General features: G+C 36.4%; 1 protein-coding gene across 1 annotated transcript in view; it reads right to left on the reverse strand.

The window, feature by feature from the left end:
- Nucleotides 1–16,806: 16,806 nt before the first annotated feature.
- LOC122811307 (aldo-keto reductase family 1 member B1-like) overlaps nucleotides 16,807–23,492 on the reverse strand; it is a 356,222-nt gene continuing 349,536 nt past the window's right edge. The window contains exon 12 of the mRNA XM_044083068.1: nucleotides 16,807–17,095. The gene's annotated coding sequence lies outside the window, so the exon portion shown is untranslated. The remainder of the gene's footprint in view (nucleotides 17,096–23,492) is intronic.

Below are 23,492 nucleotides of genomic sequence, written 5' to 3' on the forward strand. Positions count from 1 at the left end.
GAATGTATCCCAAAAGGGCTACGGTTCAACAGACTGCCAAACAATGCACAACCGGGTACTAAACTATTTAATGAAATTACTGTTTTGTTTAACAAAACAGGGCTAGAAATGCTGAAATTAATGATTAGTGACTATGAAGGCAAAGCTGCATCCTTGTTAAACGAAATTGATAAATTAAATGAAAGTATAACAAATAATATGAACTTTAGTGGAGTGAAACGTGACTATGAGCATGCATTTAAAGAGGTAGATGACCATTGTAATAGAGTAGTCATAAGAAAAATTAAGAAACTTGAAAGAGATTTAGAAGAATATAAGAATGGTACAGCATATTGTTTTAGTAAAAAAAGCAGAATTGTTTCAACAAGACCTAATTATCAGGAAGGAACAACTAACAATGAAGTTAATGCAAATGAAAATAATGAATGGATAGAGGTTCCCAGAAGAAGTGAAAGGCTTGCACAAAAAAGCAATTATGGTAATAAACAGGTTTTTCAGCAAGCACCAGGAAGACAAATGAATCGAGAAGCAAATCAGCCAGCACAAATGTGGAACAGATTCAGGAGATAACCTCTATTGAACCTGGTGTGATAGAAACAACTGAAATTAATAATCAAGAAGAAACTACTCATGCACCCACCCGTACATGCACAATAGCCAAACAAGACAATCTCTCTATATACAATTTCACAGAAGTAGAAATTAATGAGACATTTTTTGAACTATTCAAAAAGGGACTACACTTTGTACCTGATACCTCTATTAATATTACCAACACCATAATCGACTTAAAATTATTTATGAGACAACTAAACTTAAACATTCACTTTGGTAATATGCAAAATGCACAGCAAAGACTTTGTAGAAAAAGCACATTTAATCCTCCATTGCATCCTTCACTGAAGATATATGAGGAATTAGTGGAGAATGAGTTCAGAAAGCTGAATAGACAAAGAAAATATAAAGAATCTAGCAATTTCCCAGATGAATACAACAAGCTGCTAACTTTCTTAAAAAAAGAGAAAATAAGGGTGATGAAAACGTACAAAGGGGGTGGGGTAGTACTTATGTATCAACAAGTTTACGAAACTTACATTCACAACATGTTACATGACACAGAACAATATACACAAATTTCTATAAATGAAAGGAACATAGCCTACAGCAAAATTAAATACTATTTAGAAGATCATCTTTTGCAAGGGGCAATAAATGAACAGCTCTTTAATTACCTCTTTGTACAGAAACCACTAACCCCCATAATCTTTGGAATACCAAAAGTCCACAAAGGCCTACAACCTTTAAAATTTAGGCCGATAGTAGCGGGAGCTAAGGGCATTACTGAGCCATTAGGCAAATACATTGACAGTATGACCAAAAACTGTATAACATCATTAGAATGCATTTGCAAAGATTCATGGGAATTTTTAAAAGGAATAAAAAAGGAATTTTTTGCAGAAACAGAGTTTATGATTACCATTGATATTATTGATTTATTTCCAAGTATCCCGCACGAAATAGGACTTGAATGGTTTAATGAGATGTTAGTTAAGCTTACAACTTTTAGTGGTGATATTATTAAGTTATTAGTAGAATTTATGGGAATTATTTTAAACAATAATTTTATAATTTTTAACGGAGAACTTTTTAAACAAAACAAAGGTACACCGTGTGCATCAGCATATGCAAATCTGGTCCTACACCATTGGGAATTAAAACACATCTTTGTATCAAATTGGGCCAAATACATTGTCCACTATAAAAGATTTTTGGACGATATATGCATTTTATGGAAAGGTACTTACCAGGATTTTATAAGTTTTATAGATTACATGAATGGATCTACCAACTTTTTAAAATTTACCTATGAAATTAACCCTAACCAACTACATTACTTGGACATTAATTTAACGAAAAATAATGAAACTAATACCTTTGAATCTAGTATCTATAGAAAGAGTACTTATTCAAACATGTTTTTACACTTTGATAGTAGCCATCCCTTTTTCCAAAAAAAGAGTATCCTTAAAGGCTAATTAATTAGAGCATCAAGAATTTGTAATACAGATAACTTATTTCAAGTTGAAATAGAATATTTAAAGAGTCTTTTTCTAGAGAAAAATTATCCTTTAAATTTGATTAATGTTTTAATTAATGAAATTTCAATGAAAAGAAATGAAAAGTACACCCCACTGTTAGGTAATGAACTAATGAACAATACAAATGATATTGAAAACAATGAAGAATATAAAAAACAAGCATTTGTATATACCTTTAATAGTGACAGTAAAGAAATAGAAGCCATTATCACAAAATATTGGCCGGTGTTGTCAAATAACTTAGAGATTAACAAAATGATTCCAAAATTACCAAATTTTATAAGGAAGAGAAACAATAACCTTAAAAATCTCTTTGAAAAAGAAATAAGCAACAACTTAAACAACACAAAATTAATGAGAGGCACCTACAAATGTGGAACCTGCAAGCAATGTGCTTTTATGCTTGACGATGTAGGTTTATATTTAAAATCAAGAAATATGGGATTATATGCCCTAGGACATTACAATTGTAATTCAAAGGGCATAATATACTTAGGAATATGTCAGCATTGTTTATCTTTTTATGTAGGAAAACAAAAGAAGAATATATGAACATTCCTACGAAATAAAAACAAAAAAAGAAACTAATGCATTCTTCAAACATTCTTTAGTATGCAAAGAAATGAATTTAAAATTTTTAGTGCTTGAACAGGTAAAAAATGATATCAGAGGGGGAGACTGGGAAACATCACTGGAATATAGGGAATTAGTATGGCAAATTAAATTAAACGCTGCAAAAACACCAGGGTTGAATGAGCATGTTAGTATAAGTAGTGTATTGAAACAAAGAAGGGCAAAATTATAATAGAATAATAATGAATTGAAATTTAAACATAGATATTAAGGAAAACAAGTTTTTTAAAATAATTTTATAATTCTTAAAGCTTTTGATTGTTTTTTATATATACATGTAATAATTATATATTGAATAATTATTTATTTATTTATTTATTAAAAGTAATAAATTATTTATTTATTCAATGATTAATTAGTTAATGGTCCATTTATATAGAAATAAATAATAAAAAATAAATGCTACAAATGTTATAAATTTTATATTTTTATAGTTATTTATAATAATTATAGTAAATCAATTTATGATGCACAAATCAACATTTTAAAACAAAAACACAAATAAATTCCTTTTACGTAAAAAATACGAAAATTCAATAACAATAATAGCATTAATGTAATCTCAATAAATAACAAAAAATCGTAGTACATATCCATAAAATGCCTATATATCAGCGACCACAGCAGTAAAACCAAATGTCAAGAGATGAAGAAACATCACTATTTACAAAATCCCTATAAATACGGCTTTTCACCTAAATGCAATAAGCATAACACAAAAGAAGAAAAGAAATTCATTTTATTGTAAAAAAGCAGTCCGTTTGAAAAACAATACATGCATAAATATTAATAGTTCGGACAAACAAAGCATTCCACAACAAGTGGTGGGAACCAAAAAACATAAAAACACGTTGCATAAAGGACATCTTTTTTCTTTAATATTTTTAACATTTTTTATTCCTATGAAGGGAATACAGCTTTAAGCATAGAAATACCTGAACAAGTCTTAATAAAATAATTACACAATCAATTAATTAACCACGAGGTATATAAGCATATAGGTTGCTTAGTTAAATTATCTTGAAAAAGCCTGGGAGAGCCCGGGCGAAAGCGCTTGATCTATTGGAGTTATTCTTTTGTGGTTTTATGTGTTTGACTAAGAACAGAACTGCCACACTTGTTTTTATCTGCTGCATTGAATACTTTTTGTTACTGGCTTTATTTGAATAAAACTGGATCACTAAAGAAACGTTGGTTCTGATCCGTTTCCTGCTGTGGTTTTCGCTAAAAAACCTTGAGGTTGTCCTGCATTGTTCTTGTTTGCTTATAGGTATTCTACTAGCTATTCTCTCAAAGATGCAAGGCTCAGATCTATACAGTCATTTAGACCCCCCTGCTCATTACTAACCTGTGAACTTATAAATGTAAAAAATATGCCTCTATTACTCAAGGCTTTCTGAATCTTGAATGGGTCTTGAGTGTTTTATGAAGTTCACAGTCTTGTAATGCATGTTCATCTCCAAGGTACATTACATACTTGTCATGGAAACATTTAACTATAAATTGTCTACCATAGTCACACTTGCTTAAAATGTTTCTGTGGCAAAGACATAGTTTGAAGCAAGCCACAAAATACTTAAGGTTTCTGTAGTGGTGGGGTTGTAAGGAAAAATAAAAAAATATAAACTGGGGGCTATTGCAGATGATGAAATTAAATGTTAAGTAAAACTCTCAGGGATTCAGAAGCCACACAATGGTTAATTAGCGAGATCGATGTAGCAAGATGAAGCCTGAATATAATTAATGACATAATAATGGAATAATAACTTAATAGGAGGCAATTAAAGTGCTGGAGATTAACTAATGATGGAATCTGCTAGCAAAAACTACATAAAACACAAAAAGTAGTGTGATGATGATAGTATGACCAGTGGTACTCAGAAGTGTGTACGTTGCATATATTTCACTATGCATGTCGACACACGTAAGGTAATACCACTACAAAAACCACTGGGAAACATAATAATGGCTCCCCAGGAAGGTCCCCAGCAATGTCTTCATATTCATGGGCTGGATATAGGTGTATGGGACAGTCAAAATGAGGGAAAAGCAAGCCCAAGAACACACAGAAGGACAAGGGGAAGGGAAGGCTGGGATTGGGGTAGGGAAATGAAGATATATTTATTTTTGGGAGACAATAATCCATTTTTAACAAGAGGAGAAGGTGAAGAGGAAGTATGCAAGGAGAATGTAAAGGCAGGAAAGTGGGTAGAGGGATAGTAGGAAGCAGACAATCAAACACAGAACTTGGAGGTTTCTGATACAAAAGGTAAGAATGCAAAGGAAAGATACAGATAGAGTAAAAGACAGAGGGGAGGACAAGCATGAAAGACAGAGGGGAGACAACTAGTGATGAGGAGAACTGGTTTACAAATGGGAGGGAAGTGAAATATAAGGGAGGTGAACACCATGGTGGTGGACACGGTGGGAGGGGCATACACCTAGCCAGAGGTCAGTCCTCTGCAATTGTCTTCCATACTGGGCCCCTCCACTGTTGGTCTTCTGTGTGGGGCCAGATGGTGATATCATTCTATCAGTCACACAAGGATGGTCTCCAGGTCACAAACGGATGTCAAGTTGCTGGTCCACCAGCAGCTCCACCAACTTCTGCCAGGTAACAAATCATGACCTAACAACATTGTCCTCAAAGGGTGAAACAACATCCGCCCCAGTGATAGGCCACTGGAGGCCATAATGGACCCCCCTGCATGACCCCCCAGTAGAAGACCTCTGTCACCCTTTGGAGAGGCAGGCCTGGAGCCAACTGCAGAACTAGCACGGGATGGCAAGTCCAGAAGTATTATACATGCCAGCCAGTACTACAATGCAGAGTATGCTAAAAGGAATAATGCAAAGAGTATGTCAAGTAAAAGTTGAAATGCAACTGGGCTCAGATGTTAGATTACATGCAGCATGTTGTAGAATCTCACTGGCGCACCCTGTAGGAATGTCAGGGATATGGCAGGCTACATAGCAGTGCAGGACATGTTAGAAGGAGAAGCAAGAACACACTTATGACTATTATAGCTAGATAAAAGGAGATGGGAAAAAGTAGAAGGATTTTAGTCTGTCTAGGTAACTAAGGGAGTTAAGCCACTTGACCATCTTGATTAGAAAACACTGAGATTTTTCAAGATAACTTACATGTTTGAAGAGATACATAATAAATGCTGCATCACATTTAATAATTACCCTAACAATGAAAGAATTCCAAGGGATCAAGGGTCTAGATTCTACACCTTTAATAATTAAAAGAGCAATATAAAAACGTTCCATTACTCTGACTGATACCAGAGTGAATGCAGCTAGATATTTTTTAATATTGTCTTTAAACAGGGTTACATTTATGTGATAATCCCTAACTATACTACATTTTGTGTGTTACATCTAAGGCCATAGTTGGAACTCCAAATGCTATCTCTACCTAGGCTCTCTTACAGTAGATAATATGTGTCTGTAGGGGAGTTAATCATAATATCCAGTTAGCAGTCATCCGCAGACTTTGCCAGCACCAAACTTTGTCCATCGGCCTTCGCATCACAGAAACAGATTCTGAAGAGAAGGGGACCAAGTACAGAGTCCCAAGGCTCTCCACTAGGGATTTGCCCTTTAGATGAGACATTAATGCTAAGTCTTTCTCTGTATGTTTGATCAAAAAAACAATCTGGAATCCATCATGTGATGTACTACTTAATATTTAAACTGGTAATCTTATCAGTAATAACTCCAGGATTTTTTTTTCTTATGTCTTATCAAGGTGAAGATAAGTCTCAGGTGCTGAATGACCTATCAATGGCATCAGTCACACCCTCTAAAAATCAACAAAATTTATTATGTATGACATATCTTTTGCAAAACCTGAGTGAATAGTTTGTAAATTACAAACCGATTAAAGTGTGCTTCATTAGTGTACAGGCCAATAGAATGATAATTTCCAGGGCAGCTACAGTGCAAAATTTATGCAGAGGCATGACAACTGCTATTTTTCATAACTCAAACATATACTCTTTGGAGAGGCTAAGGATTCAGAAATAGCTTACATTTGTGGTGATAACATGGCAGGCTGATGTATTGCTGAGGTTATGGAGCTGCTATTTTTTAGTTTCAGTAAAAACTTTTGGGAAGAGGTTGATGGTGATAATGGGAGAACTATAATTTAGACATTAGGGGAAGGAACATGGGGTGAGTGAAAAGGAAATAATTGTGCTAAATTTTTCAGCCAGGATATTTGCTATGGCTTTGATATCAAAATGGGTGGTGCCATTTGATTCCTGCTCAGACAATTATTGCATATTAACTCGAAAACTCTTAATACTTCTAATATAGATGAACAGGCCTTATGGTTATTTTTTGAAGAGTTTGCCACCTTCGGTTCTTTTTTATTGGATCTTACTTTTCCTAATGGTGCATTTAAAAAGCCTGTTAAAAGGCATATAAACTTCCTTTTGACTAAGGGTGGAAAACTTTTTATACAATACAATTTTGGTTTTCTGTTATAAAGTTTGATTATCTGGGAAGTACACCAGGGCTTTGCCTCGAATTTACCTTCATACTTAACAATAAATGGGTACAGAGTTTATCCATACATTTGTTGACAGGTTTGTGAAAATCCTGGGTAAATGTGGTTGTCTCAAAGATCAGGTCAGCAGAGGCAAAGACACTTCTGATTTTCTTTAGGACTTCAGAGATATAAGGCTGGCTTTGGAGTAGTCGGTATATAGCTGGATTTATGATCTGATTGGTAATAATTTTAAGAGAAATTATAACAGTTTGATGGTCAAATTAATCAAGGAAAGTACGATGTTAGCTGGTGGAGGCAACATTTGTAAGGATATATCATTCCTTCTAGGAGGAACACAGAAAATTTGATCTAGGAGTTGACAGTATTTAAATCTAGAAAATACTGTGTATATTTATTGTTGGCTGAATAAGACTCACATTTGATGGACAGATAATTCAAGTTGCCCAGAAATGGGGTATTGCAATTAGTAGACATGGAATCCAACATATTCAGGTACCTGATATGGCCCTCAGTTGACAACAAAGGGGGTTATATTTAGAAATAATGTGGTAAGGTGTAATTAATTATAACTTTAGAAGTTGTATTGACAACTAGCAACTCTGGGAAATGCTCAGTTGTACTAAATTATTATTACTTTTTTGTAGAACAAAGAGGCAACTAAAGTTCCATCTGATATAGCCTCCACCAAAGGTCCTACCAATACAAACTGCCTACAAATCCCACATTATATGAAAGATTGCTAGATGAATGTATTAAATAGGCTGACATTCAGAATGAACAAGTGGCTACTTCTGCTTTCTCCAATCTTCTTTTACCTAAGTGTTCAAGTTCAAGCTCAGATAAAAGGACTGACACTAGATCTGCTTTATTAAAAAAAAAAAAAATAAAAAAAAGCAACGGTCAATTTTCAAAGAAAAGCCAGAAAGAATACAGGTTAGTAATGGATTCACCCCTCAGTAATCTACCACTAAAGGGGATGTGTCATCTCTCTCATCAGTCCGACATGAAGACATTACTTTTTGGAAGTGGTGAACCTGAAAGTACAATTCAGACAATAAAGTGTCCACCCTAGGAGGAGATATTTTGAGTACATACGAGCTGAATAACAACTGACACAGGTGAGTCCTTCACCCCTTCCTCAGATAAAAGACATTACATCTGACAATGACATTATCCACAAACTAGGCAGTCAGCATTCAGCTAGGAGAAGACTTGATACGTTGCACAAGGGTGTAATAGTTAGGGTATTTACCTCATAAACACAAGGTACAGGGGGGTCTGATTCTAACCACAGGATATTGGCTAGGCTTAAAATGGCCTAGTATTCACCTATGAACCTGTAAGGGGTGTAGAAGGCTGATCCAAGTATCACAGTTATGAATTCAGCTGTGATGATCATATCCTGCTCCACAGGCATACAAGTCTAAAGGGACTTCAACATGTATGGCCATATATCTGGCCACAGTGCCACTAATGTGTCCTTGATGGGGTCCTACAATTACAGCCTTTAATCATCATGCTTTGCAAAGATCTCAGAGCTACCCTGAAGATATCAGGCTAGCTTTTGTGGGTAATCCTTTACATTTTGGGGCGACTTCTGGTACTGCTGCACAACACATCTCTCTTGACGTGGGCAGAAAGGTGAAAAGAATGAAATAAGTCTTTTCTGGCTAGCAAAACATAAAATAAAATTAACTTCTGCCAAGACATTACAACTGAAATTGAACATGTGAAGCAGAGTTTCTCGCTAACCCACTTCATGTGTAACTTAGATAATTAGATGGGGAACAGGAAATTCATCACTGGTTTAGCACCTATGTCTTTAATGAACACAGGCAGACTGTAAATAGTTCATCTACCTTGCCAGTACTTATAAATGTTTCATCTCCCAAGCCCCTGCTTACTCTTATCAAGGGTACCAGAACTTGTCAGTTATTTGGGATGTATGGCTACGCTTACAAATGCCCTTGTGGTCACTAGCCTAGAAAACATCTATGCGCTTATGTAATATTGTGCAATATAATTTTAAAACAACAATAAAATATGATGTCATTTTGTGATATCTATATAAGACTGAAATGACAGAGCTATAATTATACTATACATATAATTATATATACAATTTCCAGGGTGTGGGTGGGCCCTCAGTCGAAGATGTGGTCTCGACACTTAGCTCTCTCTCTCTATCTATCTATCTATATATATATATATATATATATATATATATATATATATATATATATGAAAACACTTTGGAATCTTGAAATACTGAAATATCAAATTTCAGTATCTCGAGACCAAAGTACTGAATCTGCGGATGTGTGAAACTGTAGAATATCAAACCCAGAAATGTTGAACCCGCGGTACTGATGGCTCATTAGGTAAGTGTGGTGTTTATAAGGGTTTTGGGGAGGGTTTGTGTATTTGTTAGTGTGTCAGGTTGTGTTAGGTGTGGGTTAGGGTACGTAGGTGAGAGTGTGAGTGTGTCAGTTTTGTGAGTGGTGGCATTTGTGAAGCGTGTTTGTGCAAGGGGAGTGTGGAATGTATGTTGGTGGGTTTTGTGTGTGTTGGTGTTTAGTCCGACCTTGGAGTTAGAATATATAAGTAGGGAGAATTACATTTCTTCGAACATCAGTTAACAGAGTGCAGTTTGCCAAATATTCAGTAGTCTGAAGTTTGAGTTTGCTGAAGTACACTTTAGTAAAATGGTTAATTTAAAGCTAGTAGTACGAGAAGTAGTAGTGTACAGTGTTTATGTACCTTCTCGTCTACAGTACTAGCTCTCTGGCATGGAGGATATGTGGGTAATGTTTGAAAGTAAGAGCATATGGAAAATTAATTTTATAGCACCTTAGCATTTAAAGGGAGATCACACTACAGTTAAGGTTGTGAAATCCACCACTGTTGTTATGTGATTTTGGAATTGGCATATATAATGTGCAGGGGGTGTGGGGGCCACATGGGGGGGTGCAGAGGAGCTTGCCCCCCTACAAAAATGTTAGGAAATGTATGCTTGTTATGTTTATTTTGCGCATTGGTGTCTTTTCAGTGTTTTGTGGTTCAGTAAAGTTAGACTTCGGACTACTGAATATTCAACAAACTGCACTTGGTTAACTGATGTTCGAAGAAATGTAATGTCGTCAAAAAGAAGTAGACCTATATATATATATATATATATATATATATATATATAGAGAGAGAGAGAGAGAGATAAATACATAGGTACAGATATAGTTAAATACACAAACACACACACACACACGTGTGTGTGTGTGTGTGTGTGTGTGTGTGTGTGTTCCATTCATTCTAGCAAGCATTCATTTGCACGATAAAATGAGTTGCAGTATCATTTGTTTGAAGATCTGGTGTAATGAACATTCTTTCTGTTGGATGTATGCCTTCTTGTGACAGGTAAGTGGGTTTTATATTAGGTGTGTGTATTTCTATGACTATGAATGCTTGTAGATTAGGTTTAGACTAAGGGTTATGGAAGGAGATAGTTAATGTTTTAGTGTTTGTGGGTTTAGGTTAAAGTTAGGGTTATTATGGGGATGGATTTAACAGTGTATGTACTGCTTCATGTGCACATGTATGAGTGTGGTAGTCTTACAGAAAGTTTTTTTTAAAGTAAGTTGAACAGTTAGGGGCAGGGTTATTGTTAGCACATATTACTAAGGTGGAGTGGGGGAGGGGTGACGTTTTCATCATTCTGCTGAACATCGAGTCACAGCTCATCAAAAATGGCTACATGAAACTCATCCCTGCAGCAACACTAAAGGGATTGATTTTATCTTGGGTCCTGCAGGGAGGAGCAAGTTTATCTAACTTACTAATAGCATTTGATATTTTATAACTTGAGTTGTGGTACTTGAGCAAAGTCTACAACTTGTCTCTATTCATCTGCCTATCTATTCATCTGTGTTTGCATGTGTGTAAGTATTTTGGTACAGCAAATTCTCTGCTATTGATGGTGTCCCATCATGTAAAGTGTATTATATCTTGTCAAACTCAGGGTGTATAGACAGAGTTGAGAGATCACTGTTTCAGGTAGGAGGGTAATAAAGGAAGACAAGCAGTATGTGGTACCTAAAGTTTGAGTGTGCAGCAGTTCTGTAATGTGGACAAAAAATGAAATCATAATCCACTAGTACAGATTTGGGAATAATCCAGGGCTAGGTCCTTTCCAGTTTGTACAAGTCAATCAGCTGTCCATAAGTAGTACAGAAAGCTTGCACTAAGCAGACCCTCCCCATAAATCACAGTTGATGTTTTAGTTATACAAATGCATGTCAGGCATAAGTGCGATACAGAGTTGATTGACACTCTAATATGTGATCACTAGTGGGAGATTTTGGGAGTTTGGTTTTAAAGATTGAAACTGCAGTTACTTCTGAGCTTTCTCTCTTTCCAAGTGATCTTGGAATTTATATACAGGAGTAGTAAGGGCTTTAGGGAAGCAGCACAACTTTTAGGACTTTCAAAAGTCATTTGTATTCAACAGATGCACTTTTTTTTTAAATACAGTATGTGTATTGATCACTAAACAGTTGCGCTCTATTTGTGGAGCTCATACAGTTGATCAGCTGCTAAATTTGCCTAAATCAGACTTTTACCTAGCATTGAAATTAAATTTAGCAAGCTCAAACTTGGAGGCTAAAAGAATTAAGAAAGGCTAGAATAGAATCTTACCTGCAGTACAGAGGAGATTTCATTTAATTTTTCTTGACTAGGTTAGTCCCGTTATGCACGTGTCTTATATGCATGGGATATCAAATGGAATACGATTTTGATGATGGGTAATTTGTCCCAGCACTGGAGAAATGTCTTCCTCTTTGTGTCAAGTGTCATGGGATCTTTAAAATCCACCTGATCTCAGGAAGATAGGGAGCTGGATTTAAGGTTTATCTGAAAGAGGAGACGGTAGTAATTCAGCACCCCCCACGCTATACTGAAATATCAATACCGAAATGTGACACGTGTACCTAGTCGTTTTGCACGACTACAGTTGCCTTTTCAAGACTTCACATGAAACGATGGACTGCTCTTGCACGACTATAGTGCATCAGTTTCTACAAATTTTGCTTACATCTTGCCTCTAAAAGAATTTTACTCAGTGTCCCAGTTGTTTTTCAATATCCCTTTCAAAGGATCTATTGATAGCCCATACAACTATAGGACACTTAGGTGTTTTAACAGTAGTATAACCATCAAGTTAAAATAAATGTGAACGTGTTTGTTATCATTAAAAGCCTTCCACAAAGGTATTAAAGTCAGCTCAGTTTCCAGATCAGAACAACATCACAGGCATGTGGTATCTGAACAGACAAGGGACACATTTTCATCCTTAGAATTTGTCCATAAAACACAGGGATTAGATATTGCAGAATAACAATTCTTCAAGATGTGCCTATTCTGGGGCATCATAATATAATAGCAAATATCCTGAGATCAACAGTATTAAATGCAGGTGACTAGGCCAGCCCCCAAAATATGCAGTACCATAAATCAGAAACATGGTCTTCCAGACACAGACTTATTTACTTCTGATAATGCATAGCATAAAACTTTCTTACAAGGATTCCCACGGTTAAGGTGTGGAAAAACAAAAACTTTTATTGGCATCAATGTCTTTATGAATTTCTATCAGGTCTTTTGATATGGAAAATGTTAATGAAAGCCAAACATAAGCAAGCAAACCATCAGTTCTGATAGCTCCACACTCACACAGCAATGTTGTATGTCAATACTGCTTTCATTTACTCAGCCCTCATGGAGACTACAACTTAACCTGTACTTACTTGAGCAAGGGAAGCTCTACATACCTATCTGACATTTTTGAAACTTATATATAATATTATACCTTGAGTCCTAATAGCATTGTCTAGCAACTATTACAAGCTTTAAAAGATAGAAAACCTGTCAAAAGCAGATAATTTTTAAACGGAAGACATTTTCAGTCAGATCAAAAATATGCCCAGTACATGTTTTTACAGCACATTTGTTTTACCTAAGCACCAGTGTTAACTTCTTCTTTTGCATGTTGCAACGTTGTAAATCTGCTTACACTGGACTTCCCTTGTGTCTTACCTGCAAGGAAGCTTTCCCTGGAATATCACCTTGGCATGACCGTTATACTGTTTGAGACTTAAATTTCAAGGGGAATCAAACTTTGGAAGCCTTTGACACAGATGAATATAAACCCTTGAAATGCTGCTCCTGGTGGTGACAGTCCCTTCTTCAAATAGAATATGAACTGCAGGCCTGCTGTGGTTCTAGCAATAGGCCATGTATACCTAGTCTGGGTGCAGGATACACTGAGATTACTTACAGAGTCATAGATTATTACTAGGCTAATGACCCATAGGGACTTTCTAAGCCTAGTCTAGTTTTCCCGAAATAATAATGATGTCCTGTATCCAAATAGGACATTGAGGGCCAGGCATTTATAAGCTACCTCTGTCCATAAGGGACATGGGTGCCAGGCCGGGTGTAACTTTTCTATTTCCCATCCACTGGTTTAGGTTACACTTATACTGGGTAATAGACAAACTCAACTTTGCATGGATGGAAAGCCTTTTCCATAAGAGGGGCAGTTTCTGGGACACATCTGTTTCTCCAGCATGCTCTATTTAAGTCACAGACAAAATTCAGGTCCTTAGACCTTGTATTTCTGGTACTGTTTGACTTATGAATATGCAGGAGATTCATAAGTATGGGGTTTGTGGATGTCTTGTAAGCTAGGCATAGATCACGCCTCAGCAATCCATAGGACAGTGAGTAGAAGAAAAGGGCTTTAAGGCACTCTGCATAAGGCAGGTTTATTATGTGTTGTATTCTTTTTTGTAAGGAACCTCTAAGATCATACTTCTCAACCTCTAAGGGTAAGAAATCTGGACAAAGCCATAAAAAAGTGGTACAAATAAGGACAATTTTGAAATATTGCTCTTACAAACTTAGAAAGTTGACAGAATAACAGATTTGTGCATTAGCATGAATTTTCTGAAAGGTATGAAGTCTAAAACTCAAACATCCGTCATTATTTTCTAACTTCAATCTTTAATGATCTGCCACTAATTTGCTAGAAAGCCACAATTTTATGAAAAACGGACCAAAAATATAAGGCAAAAATCTGAACATTCTGCAAAATGTGTACAGTTCAAAGGTTTGTCTGAGGTCATTCTAGTTGCTACATGTGCCTGGTCAGGTACATACCGAAGGGAGCATTGTACTTTATGACTGATCAAAGAAGGCCAGAGTACAGTGGGATAATGACCTCTTTGGACCAAGATGCCATGCCCTTACTTATAAGTTGTTCAGCATAAAAGGATTTCCTCACCACTGTGGCCACATGGTGGTCAAAGGTAAGGCTACTTTCTATGTCCGTACACAGATACCTGACCACTGGGTCAACACTTAGGGGCATATTATCAACATGTTAATTAGCTGAGATGGTTGACTTCCCAAAGGGTACAGTTGTGCATTTCTTAGCACTGAGTTTAAGATCATGGCTTTGGAACTATTTGTTAGTCTAGACCTTCTGGAAGAATGTTAGTGTCTGCAGTGGAGTCGATAACTCCCAGCTTGCAATCATCTGCAAACTTAGTCAGCCACAGAGTTATCTTTAAGTGGCTTCATTTATGAACTTTAGACTCGAAGATAATAAACTCGACATTTTCCCCACGTTTACTAAGAATATGGCCACTGCTCTACATAGTTTGACCTGGAATTTTCTCTGAAATTAACTGATAAATTTCATGGAATGTTGAGCTTCAGTTTCTGCAAACCATCTTCCTGTCTTCTGCCATGAAGGTGCCCATATTTAATGTTTTAAGTACAATATGAATACTTTTGTATACCAGTCCTCCTTTCAAATCAGACATCTACTATGGTGTCATTTTTATAAATAAGTGCATTCTTCCTTTGGGAACACTCATAACAAATGGCTGCATTACAATTTATCTCTACCTTGTTTTTCCATTTTTTTTTAGGTTCATAGTCTCATAGATAAGTACTAGGTTAGCTGTCCTTGTGGGCCAATTTAAGCCTAGCCAAGTTTTATTTTTGTGCTCAAATTAACCTATCCCATTTTGTTATAGGTTGGCTTTACCCATCCCTTGATCAATAATTATATATTACTCCTAATGAGAACAGCTGGGATCATAAAATAGATAATTTGAGGGGACCCATGCATAGGATAAAGCATTTAGGAGCTTTACTATTTGTTTATTGTGAGCTGTTTTTTTTAAATGTTTTTACCGTACATATACCACTTCCAGCGTGTAAGTTTGTGTGGCTCACCTCTTGGATTCCTTAGCTGTCATCATGTTTAGTACTGTTATTTTCTCTGTACTTTATCCAAATGTTCTGTAACTCTCATACTGCCTATCAAAAGAATTTTTCAGCAAGTTTAATTGAAATTCTTGTTGTGAACATCTTTCATGTCTTGAAAAATGTTCTCAGTGACCCCTTCTCCTATTACTTGTCCTTCTCCCGTTCTTTTTCATCCACCATTTACAAGATTGCTGCAGTCACTCAAGGATATCCACTTCAATAGTAAAACCCTTTGAATTCAGTCCATGATCTGAGTTCCAATATAAAAAATGTTGGCATTCCCTGCAGGATTGTACTGCTCATCCCCACAAAGAGTCTCTGGTAATAGTTTTTCAGCTCAGTTAGTTCCATCATGTCTACGTAAACACCTTGATGTCCTGTAGGGTTATAGCATTCAGTCCCTACCATCCCTTCCTTCCAGGTTCTGGTACCAGTTTCCTAGCTCATTATAGTTGTCTCCTGCAATACCTCTATTGGTGTCATGGGAGAACTAGAGAAAAAAATCTGTGTTACTTACGACATACATACCACCAAATTCTTTAAAAGCAACGCCACTCTCTGTGGATTATATTTCCATTTACTCCCATTACAGTCACATTATCTGCTACTTTATATCCTCTAACCTCATCATTTTTATTCAGATATGAAATATAGTCCATGATTAGTTTTTGTGACCTCAGTATTTTTTTTCTCACTCAATTTATTGCATTTATTCTTTTTTAAGTGGTTTCTGAGAATGTTTAACAGTTTGATTTCCATAAGAATCATTGTTGTATTCCTGAATTTTTGTTCACCTTGCTGTTAATTCTTTTCCTCATTTAGGAAGAGCAGTGAATAGTCCTCATCCTTGCAACTTTATCGAGGTTTTATTTCCTCATTTTTCCCATTAGTGTATCTCTCACAGTAGATGCAAATGACGAGTTAGCAGAGTAGTGCATCATTAAATACAGAGATGTGAATGTGAGAACATTTGCTTTAGGATACTATATACACTTTCATGGATAAATAGATACATTATCTGCGAGAAAAGTAAAATTGGCAAAATGCATAGTCAGATTTTTCAGTCAAAACTTTGACTGAGCATATTTTTAAGTGTGATTACAGACAAAAGTTGTGTAATGGATCTTTATGGATTCTGAAAGTTATCTGTGGACTGAAAAAAGAAAGCATGTAGGTTCAGCAGTTTGCACCCCCCCCCCCCCCAATAAAATGCCAATCAGATTGACACACGCTGTATTTTATTACTGGCAGTTCTTTACTGCAGGACAACTGCTGAAGTGCAGTTGTCAATGATTAACATGTACTTCTGTCAGTGCACTGGTTAAGTTATTAAACAAAATCTGACTAATACAAATACTTGACTTTTTTTTGGAAAGAAAGTTGTGCAAGAAAATGTCACTCATACTGGTTGATAAGAAACAACTGTTACATTGCAACATATATTCATAAAAAGTAATTGTTCTTTTGTAAATTGTTTTCATCTCTCTTGTGATGTCCTTTCTGGTTCACCCTAAAAACAAGAAAAAATGTAAAGTTAATATATCAGACAACCAGGTCGGTGAACATGTGATCCATATCACACATACCTCTCAACCTTAAAGCACAAAAAATCTAGACAAAGCCAAAAATAATGGGGGACAAAGGTCCAAAAAAAGGGATAGACTTTAAATACTGCTCGTATAAACGTAAGAAAGTTGTTAGAATAAAGGGTGTTGTATTAGCATACATTTTCTAAAGGATATGAAGTCTGAAATTCAAATGTTTGTCATTTAGTAACTTCAGTTCTCGATGAGTTGCCAAAAAACACATTTTATGAGGAACAGACCAATAATACGAGGCAAAAATCTGGGCAATTGAAAGGTACGATATCACAACATCTGCTTGATCAACTAGATTAGATCCAGAGGTTACAATCTGGGCTGAATTAACAAAAGGGCTGGTGGTGCTACAGCTGTAGGCCTACATGTCAGAAAAAGGCACTTCTACTTCTATTCACAGTTTAATCTGAAATCCTGTGCAGCTGTCATAGTAAATAAACAGGCCCATTATAATTTTCACCTCCAGGCCCATGATGCCCATAATTTAGCATTGGTTACCATATGTGCAAAGCTGATTCACTGTTTTTTTTAAATATGCTACCATAAAATACTACAAGTACAGGAAATTATGTAATGGAAAAAAAAACATTGAGTATTTAGTTAAGAGGAGGTATCTTTTCTGTATAACAGCAAACACTGTAGGTGTTAGGAACACTCAGTCCTTTTCCAGACTGTTTAGAACCAACCCTATCTCCTAATACAATGTTGTATCAACTCTCTCCAGATCTTTCCTGCACGGATTCAAGCTAGGTGGGAGGAAGTAGCTACAGGCTGAATGCTGTATTTCTGACAGAATTTGTTTTCACTGTCTGTAGAATAAACTGTTTAGTTTACTTTTCTATCTTCTCTGTCTTCTACCTCTGGTTTCAGCCCTTTTTTATGTATTTATCTAGTTAAAATGTTTTTCTTTGGTTTATGGTTCAGGTTCTACCATGTCACCGCAGAACAATCACTCTGCAAATGTGCCTGTGTGACAAAGATCTCTCCTACAGACAGCCATGCTGTGTTTTTATTAATTATAGGACTCTCTCAACACTCATAAGTGTCTGATTTGTTGGAACTTGGCTAAATCAACAATGAAAAAAACCTCACAACATGAACTATATTTTTGTTGTAAAAAACAAACACAGTTACGACCACAGTATCCAGTACTAAAAATGTTACTACAAGTGCGCAGAACACAAGCGCTTTCACTAAAATAGCTTCATCAGGTGTTTAAAATGCACAGTAAAACACAACTCCTATAAAGCACTAAAGTAACAGTCACATGATACATTCCAATCACTATTTAAAAGCATATTGCATACAAAATACCAGCATATGATTTAATAGCACATAAAAACATAAATAAAACATAAATACATTAGTGAAAGCTGCACTATCTCCTCAAGGGTCTATTTTTAAGTCGGGGTCTCAGGGGTACGGATTCATTAAGACCGTGCCCCGATTCCCCCCTCAACCTAACAATCCATGTAGACTCTAAGTCTTCAGTCTTATTAGCTATATCACCTAACCTGGAACTCTCTGATATTCTACCAATGACCAAGAACTTGAACATATGGGTGTTGTCTGTGTTCATAAGATGTCTAGCTAGTGCATTAACCTTATTGTGTTTATTTATATTGTGAACATGTTCTCTTATACATTCTTTAACTGTTCTGTTGGTCTTCCCTGTATAGAATCCCATACATTTTACACAATAAGCAAGATAAACCACATGTTTAGTAAAACATGTGGCATGTACTTTAAAAGTGTACATTTTCCCCTGGTCAAGATGATAAAATTCAGCACTGGTGTCAATATAAGAACAAAGATTGCACCATCCACATGGCCTGGTGCCATATTCACAGTCTTCAGCCGGGGTTCCCTTGGGATAACATAGTCTCCTTTTTAAGGACTTGCTATTCCTAAACTGAAACCTAGGTTCATCATCTATAAGTTTTTCTACATCGGGATAAGTAACTAGAACTTTCCAATGCTTCCTAATGATGTCTACATACTGAGAGACATCAGTAGTATAGCTCAAAGGAACACTAAGTTTCATGCCACCATACTATTTTTCACCTTACCAACTTTCCCTCTCCCATTCGAAAAGTAGGGTTTGGCATGACTATGCCTCATTCCCACTACATCATTGACATTCATAAGGAGGTATTGCTCATTATACCCTCTATCTCTGAGATTATCCATGGCAGCATTTACCTGTGTCTGAAAATCCTGCTCCTTCACATTTAATCAAGACGCTCTCTACATCTGATTGCGTTTAACATTCCTAAAAATGTAAGGAGGATATAAACTGTCCCTGTGTAGCAAATGATTCACATGGCATTCTTTTCTATGGAGCTTAGTAAAATGTTTTCCCTCATTGTCCCTTACAACCAACACATCCAAGAACTCAATCTCAAAAAGTGCATATTTGAAAGTGACCTTTAAAAATTTAGTACTCATGTTGACAAACTCATGAAATTCCAAAAATGTATTGAGGTCACCCTTCCACAAAATAAAAAAGTCATCTACAAACCTTCTGAAGAATAAAATATAACTACTATATGGTCCATTCAATACATATTCAGTCTCCCAAATAGCCATAACTGCATTAGCGTAGCTATTGGCACAGGACGTGCCCATAGCTACACCATTGCATTGCTTGTATGCCTGGCCCTCAAACACAAAAACATTGTGTTCAAGCACAATTTCAAGTAATTTGGCCAATAGGCTAACAGTTTCCTCCCCATAGTTGGCATAACATTCTAAGAACAGAACAGTACTGGCAATACCCTCTATATTGGGTATCATAGTAAATAGGGAGACTACATCCATGGTAACAAGTAAATAGTCCTTGCAAGTACTCATGGAAGCAAAACAATATAAATCATTCAAAAAATGCTCACTGTCCTTCAAAACATGCTTGAGATTATCCAGAGCAGGTCTCAGATGTTTTTCTATATAAATCGACATTGATTCCATACACCAAATCCTACCCAAGACAATCGGTCTCATTGGTGGATCTACATTGCTCTTATGCAGTTTTGGTAAGTCTTTTATGAGCGGAACTGTAGGTTTGCTCACAAACAAATACTCAAATGACTTCTCATCTATCAGATCTAACTCTAACAGACATTTCACCAAAACATGTACATCAAAAATAACATTGTTGACCTGCACACATGATATTTTCTCATAGAACTGCTCATCATCCAACATGTCTCTCATTTTTGTAACATACCAGTTCTTATCCAATACCACAATTGGCCCACCCTTATGAACAGTATCATCACTGGTACTGTTATACAACAGTTTTAATGTTAAATTCCTTGCAAATATTTTCACATCAAAAATAACTTCTGTGAAATTAGACTTACTGGCAGGTATGTAGGACAAACCTTTCTGTAACACACTTTGTTCATATTCAGATAATGTGTGGCTAGACAAATTCCACACTAGTCCTTTTCGCATTCAAAAATGCTTTCTTTATGGTGTTTTGACTGTTTATACTCCCTTCCAGTTTCCTTTTGTTGCGACTCCGACTTCTCCCTCTCTGTCGTTCTTTTATAAACTTGAAGCTTTGCTCTTTCACGGGCAATGGAAAATGGAGGTTATATTGCCCCAAAGAGCTCACAAAGTCAGTGTCCGTACCAACTAGCTCAGTTGCTGTATTAATGCTTTTAACCACTGTGGAATCCCTATGAACTTGAGCCATGGTGACAATAACTTTTTTGCGAGCTCCCAAGTCCCTGCACGGAGCTGCAGCGTTGTCTAATGGTTAAAGTACTTCATCTCCACTTGCTGATCTCACATCTGCTGTCAAGGACGCTTTCCTAGCATCCAATGAACTTGCATTATTGGCATTTGATGCCTCCGAACCAACAATGTTACCATCTACAGTCAAGTCCGTAGAGCCAGCCTCAACTCTAGACTCAGCTACATCTTCTCTAGGCCAGGTAAAGACATTCCCTGCATGGAAATCTTGTCGATCAGGCATATCATGCTAATTTTGCCTTTCTGTAACTTGGCCTAATATACAGAAAGGGAATTCAACATATCAGTCAGATGTTGGTCTAAAACAGCATCTGGATATATTTTCAAGAATTGCAAGTATTTGACATTCACAGAATCAGTTAATGTCTTAATCTCCCTTTCAGCAGCTTGTATCAGAAGCCTAAGATACAGAAACGCCAAGTTACAGAAAGGCAAAATTAGCAAGATATGCCATGATTGATGAGATCTCTGTGCAGGGAATGTCTTTACCTGGCCTAGAGAAGATGTAGCTGAGTCTAGAGTTTGCTCTATGAACTTGACTGTAGATGGCAGCATTGTTGGTTCGGAGGCATCAAATGTCAATAATGCAAGTTTGTTGGACCCTAGAGAAGCATTCTTGACAGCAGATGGTGCTGTTACCACTTCGGAGATGTTTTGTGTCAGTGATGCGAGATCAACAAGTGGAAATGAAGTACTTCAACCATTAGACAATGTTGCAGCTCCGTGCAGGGACTTGGGAGCTCGCAAAAATGTTATTGCCACCACGGCTCAAGTTCATAGGGATTCTACAGTGGTTAAAAGCATTAATACAGCAACTGAGCTAGTTGGTATGGACTTTGACTTTGTGAGCTCTTTTGGGCAATATGACCTCCATTTTCCACTGCCCGTGAAAGAGTAGAACATCAAGTTTATAAAAGAATGACAGAGAGGGAGAAGTCGGAGTCGTAACAAAAGGAAACTGGAAGGGAATATAAACAGTCAGAACACCATAAAAAAGCGTTTTTTAACACGAAAAAGGACTAGTGTGGAATTTGTCTAGGCACGCATTATCTGAATATGAACAAAGTGTGTTACAGAAAGGTTTGTCCTAATTAAGTCTAATTTCACAGAAGTTATTTTTGATGTGAAAATGTTTGCAAGGAATTTAACATTAAAACTGTTGTATAGCAGTACCAGTGATGATGCGGCCATATCTAATAATACTAACAATGCTAATAATGTTTTCTTTAAAACCAGTGGGTTTATCCCTAAGCCTAATTCACTAGTGACAGCCTTTGAGAAGCTATGTGTACAAGACATTTATGACTTGGAGTTTGGTTATGCTGTATCGCAAAGAAATAGAAAACGGTATAATTTAACTAAAAATGAGAATGATGCATTGAAATGTCTTGAGAACAACAGAGATATCATTATTAGACCTGCCAATAAGGGTTGGCCAATTGTGGTATAGGATAAGGACTGGTATGTTACAAAAATGAGAGACATGTTGGATGATGAGCAGTTCTATGAGAAAATATGTGTGCAAGTCAACAATGTTGTTTTTGATGTACATGTTTTGGTGAAATGTCTGTTAGAGTTAAATCTGATAGATGACAAGTTATTTGAGTATTTGTTTGTGAGAAAACCTACAGTTCCGCTCATACAAGGCTTACTGAAACTGAACAAGAGCAATGTAGATCCACCAATGAGACCGATTGTCTTGGGTAGGATTTGGTGTATGGAATCAATGTCGATTTATATAGAAAAACATCTGAGACCTACTCTGGATAATCTCAAGCATGTTTTGAAGGACAGTGAGCGTTTTTTGAATGATTTATATTGTTTTGCTTCCATGAGTACCTGCAATGACTATTTACTTGTTACCATGGATGTAGTCTCCCTATTTACTATGATAGCCAATATAGAGGGTATTGCCAGTACTGTTCTTTTCTTAGAATGTTATGCCAACTATGGGGAGGAAACTGTTAGCCTATTGGCCAAATTATTTGAAATTGTGCTTGAACACAATGTTTTTGTGTTTGAGGGCCAGGCATACAATCAATGTTCAAGTTCTTGGTCATTGGTAGAATATCAGAGGTTAAGTGATATAGCTAATAAGACTGAAGACTTAGAGTCTACATGGATTGTTAGGTTGAGGTGGGACTCGGGGCATGGTCTTAAAGGAGTACAACAGGTTTCTCTAATGTATTCCTCAACTTCACGTCCCTATTCCTCCCTATTTACATTGTCCTCTGTAAAGCAACAACAATAAAGCATTTACAATTTTTATAATTCCCCTTACTTCTGTAACAGAAGCCTACCTTCTCATTGTGATGGTTTCACTTACAAAATGATTCCCTCACATCTGAATAAAGCTTGCTGGAGTCGCCCAATTACTGACATCATCGAGGCCAGGCAGTGCAGGTGCTTTTTTTTTTTTTAATCAGTTCCCTCCCCCAAAGTGACATCACCACAGCCGTCATCTGATTCTAACTAAAATAATAAGGCCCACCCATTCTGTGATGTCATGGCTCCCTTGTCCTTCCCCCAGCCTGAGTGCTCAAATACAAG

The sequence above is a fragment of the Protopterus annectens genome, chromosome 9.part0, assembly GCF_019279795.1.
Source record: "Protopterus annectens isolate FY-2018-M chromosome 9.part0, PAN1.0, whole genome shotgun sequence".
Lineage (NCBI taxonomy): Eukaryota > Metazoa > Chordata > Ceratodontiformes > Protopteridae > Protopterus > Protopterus annectens.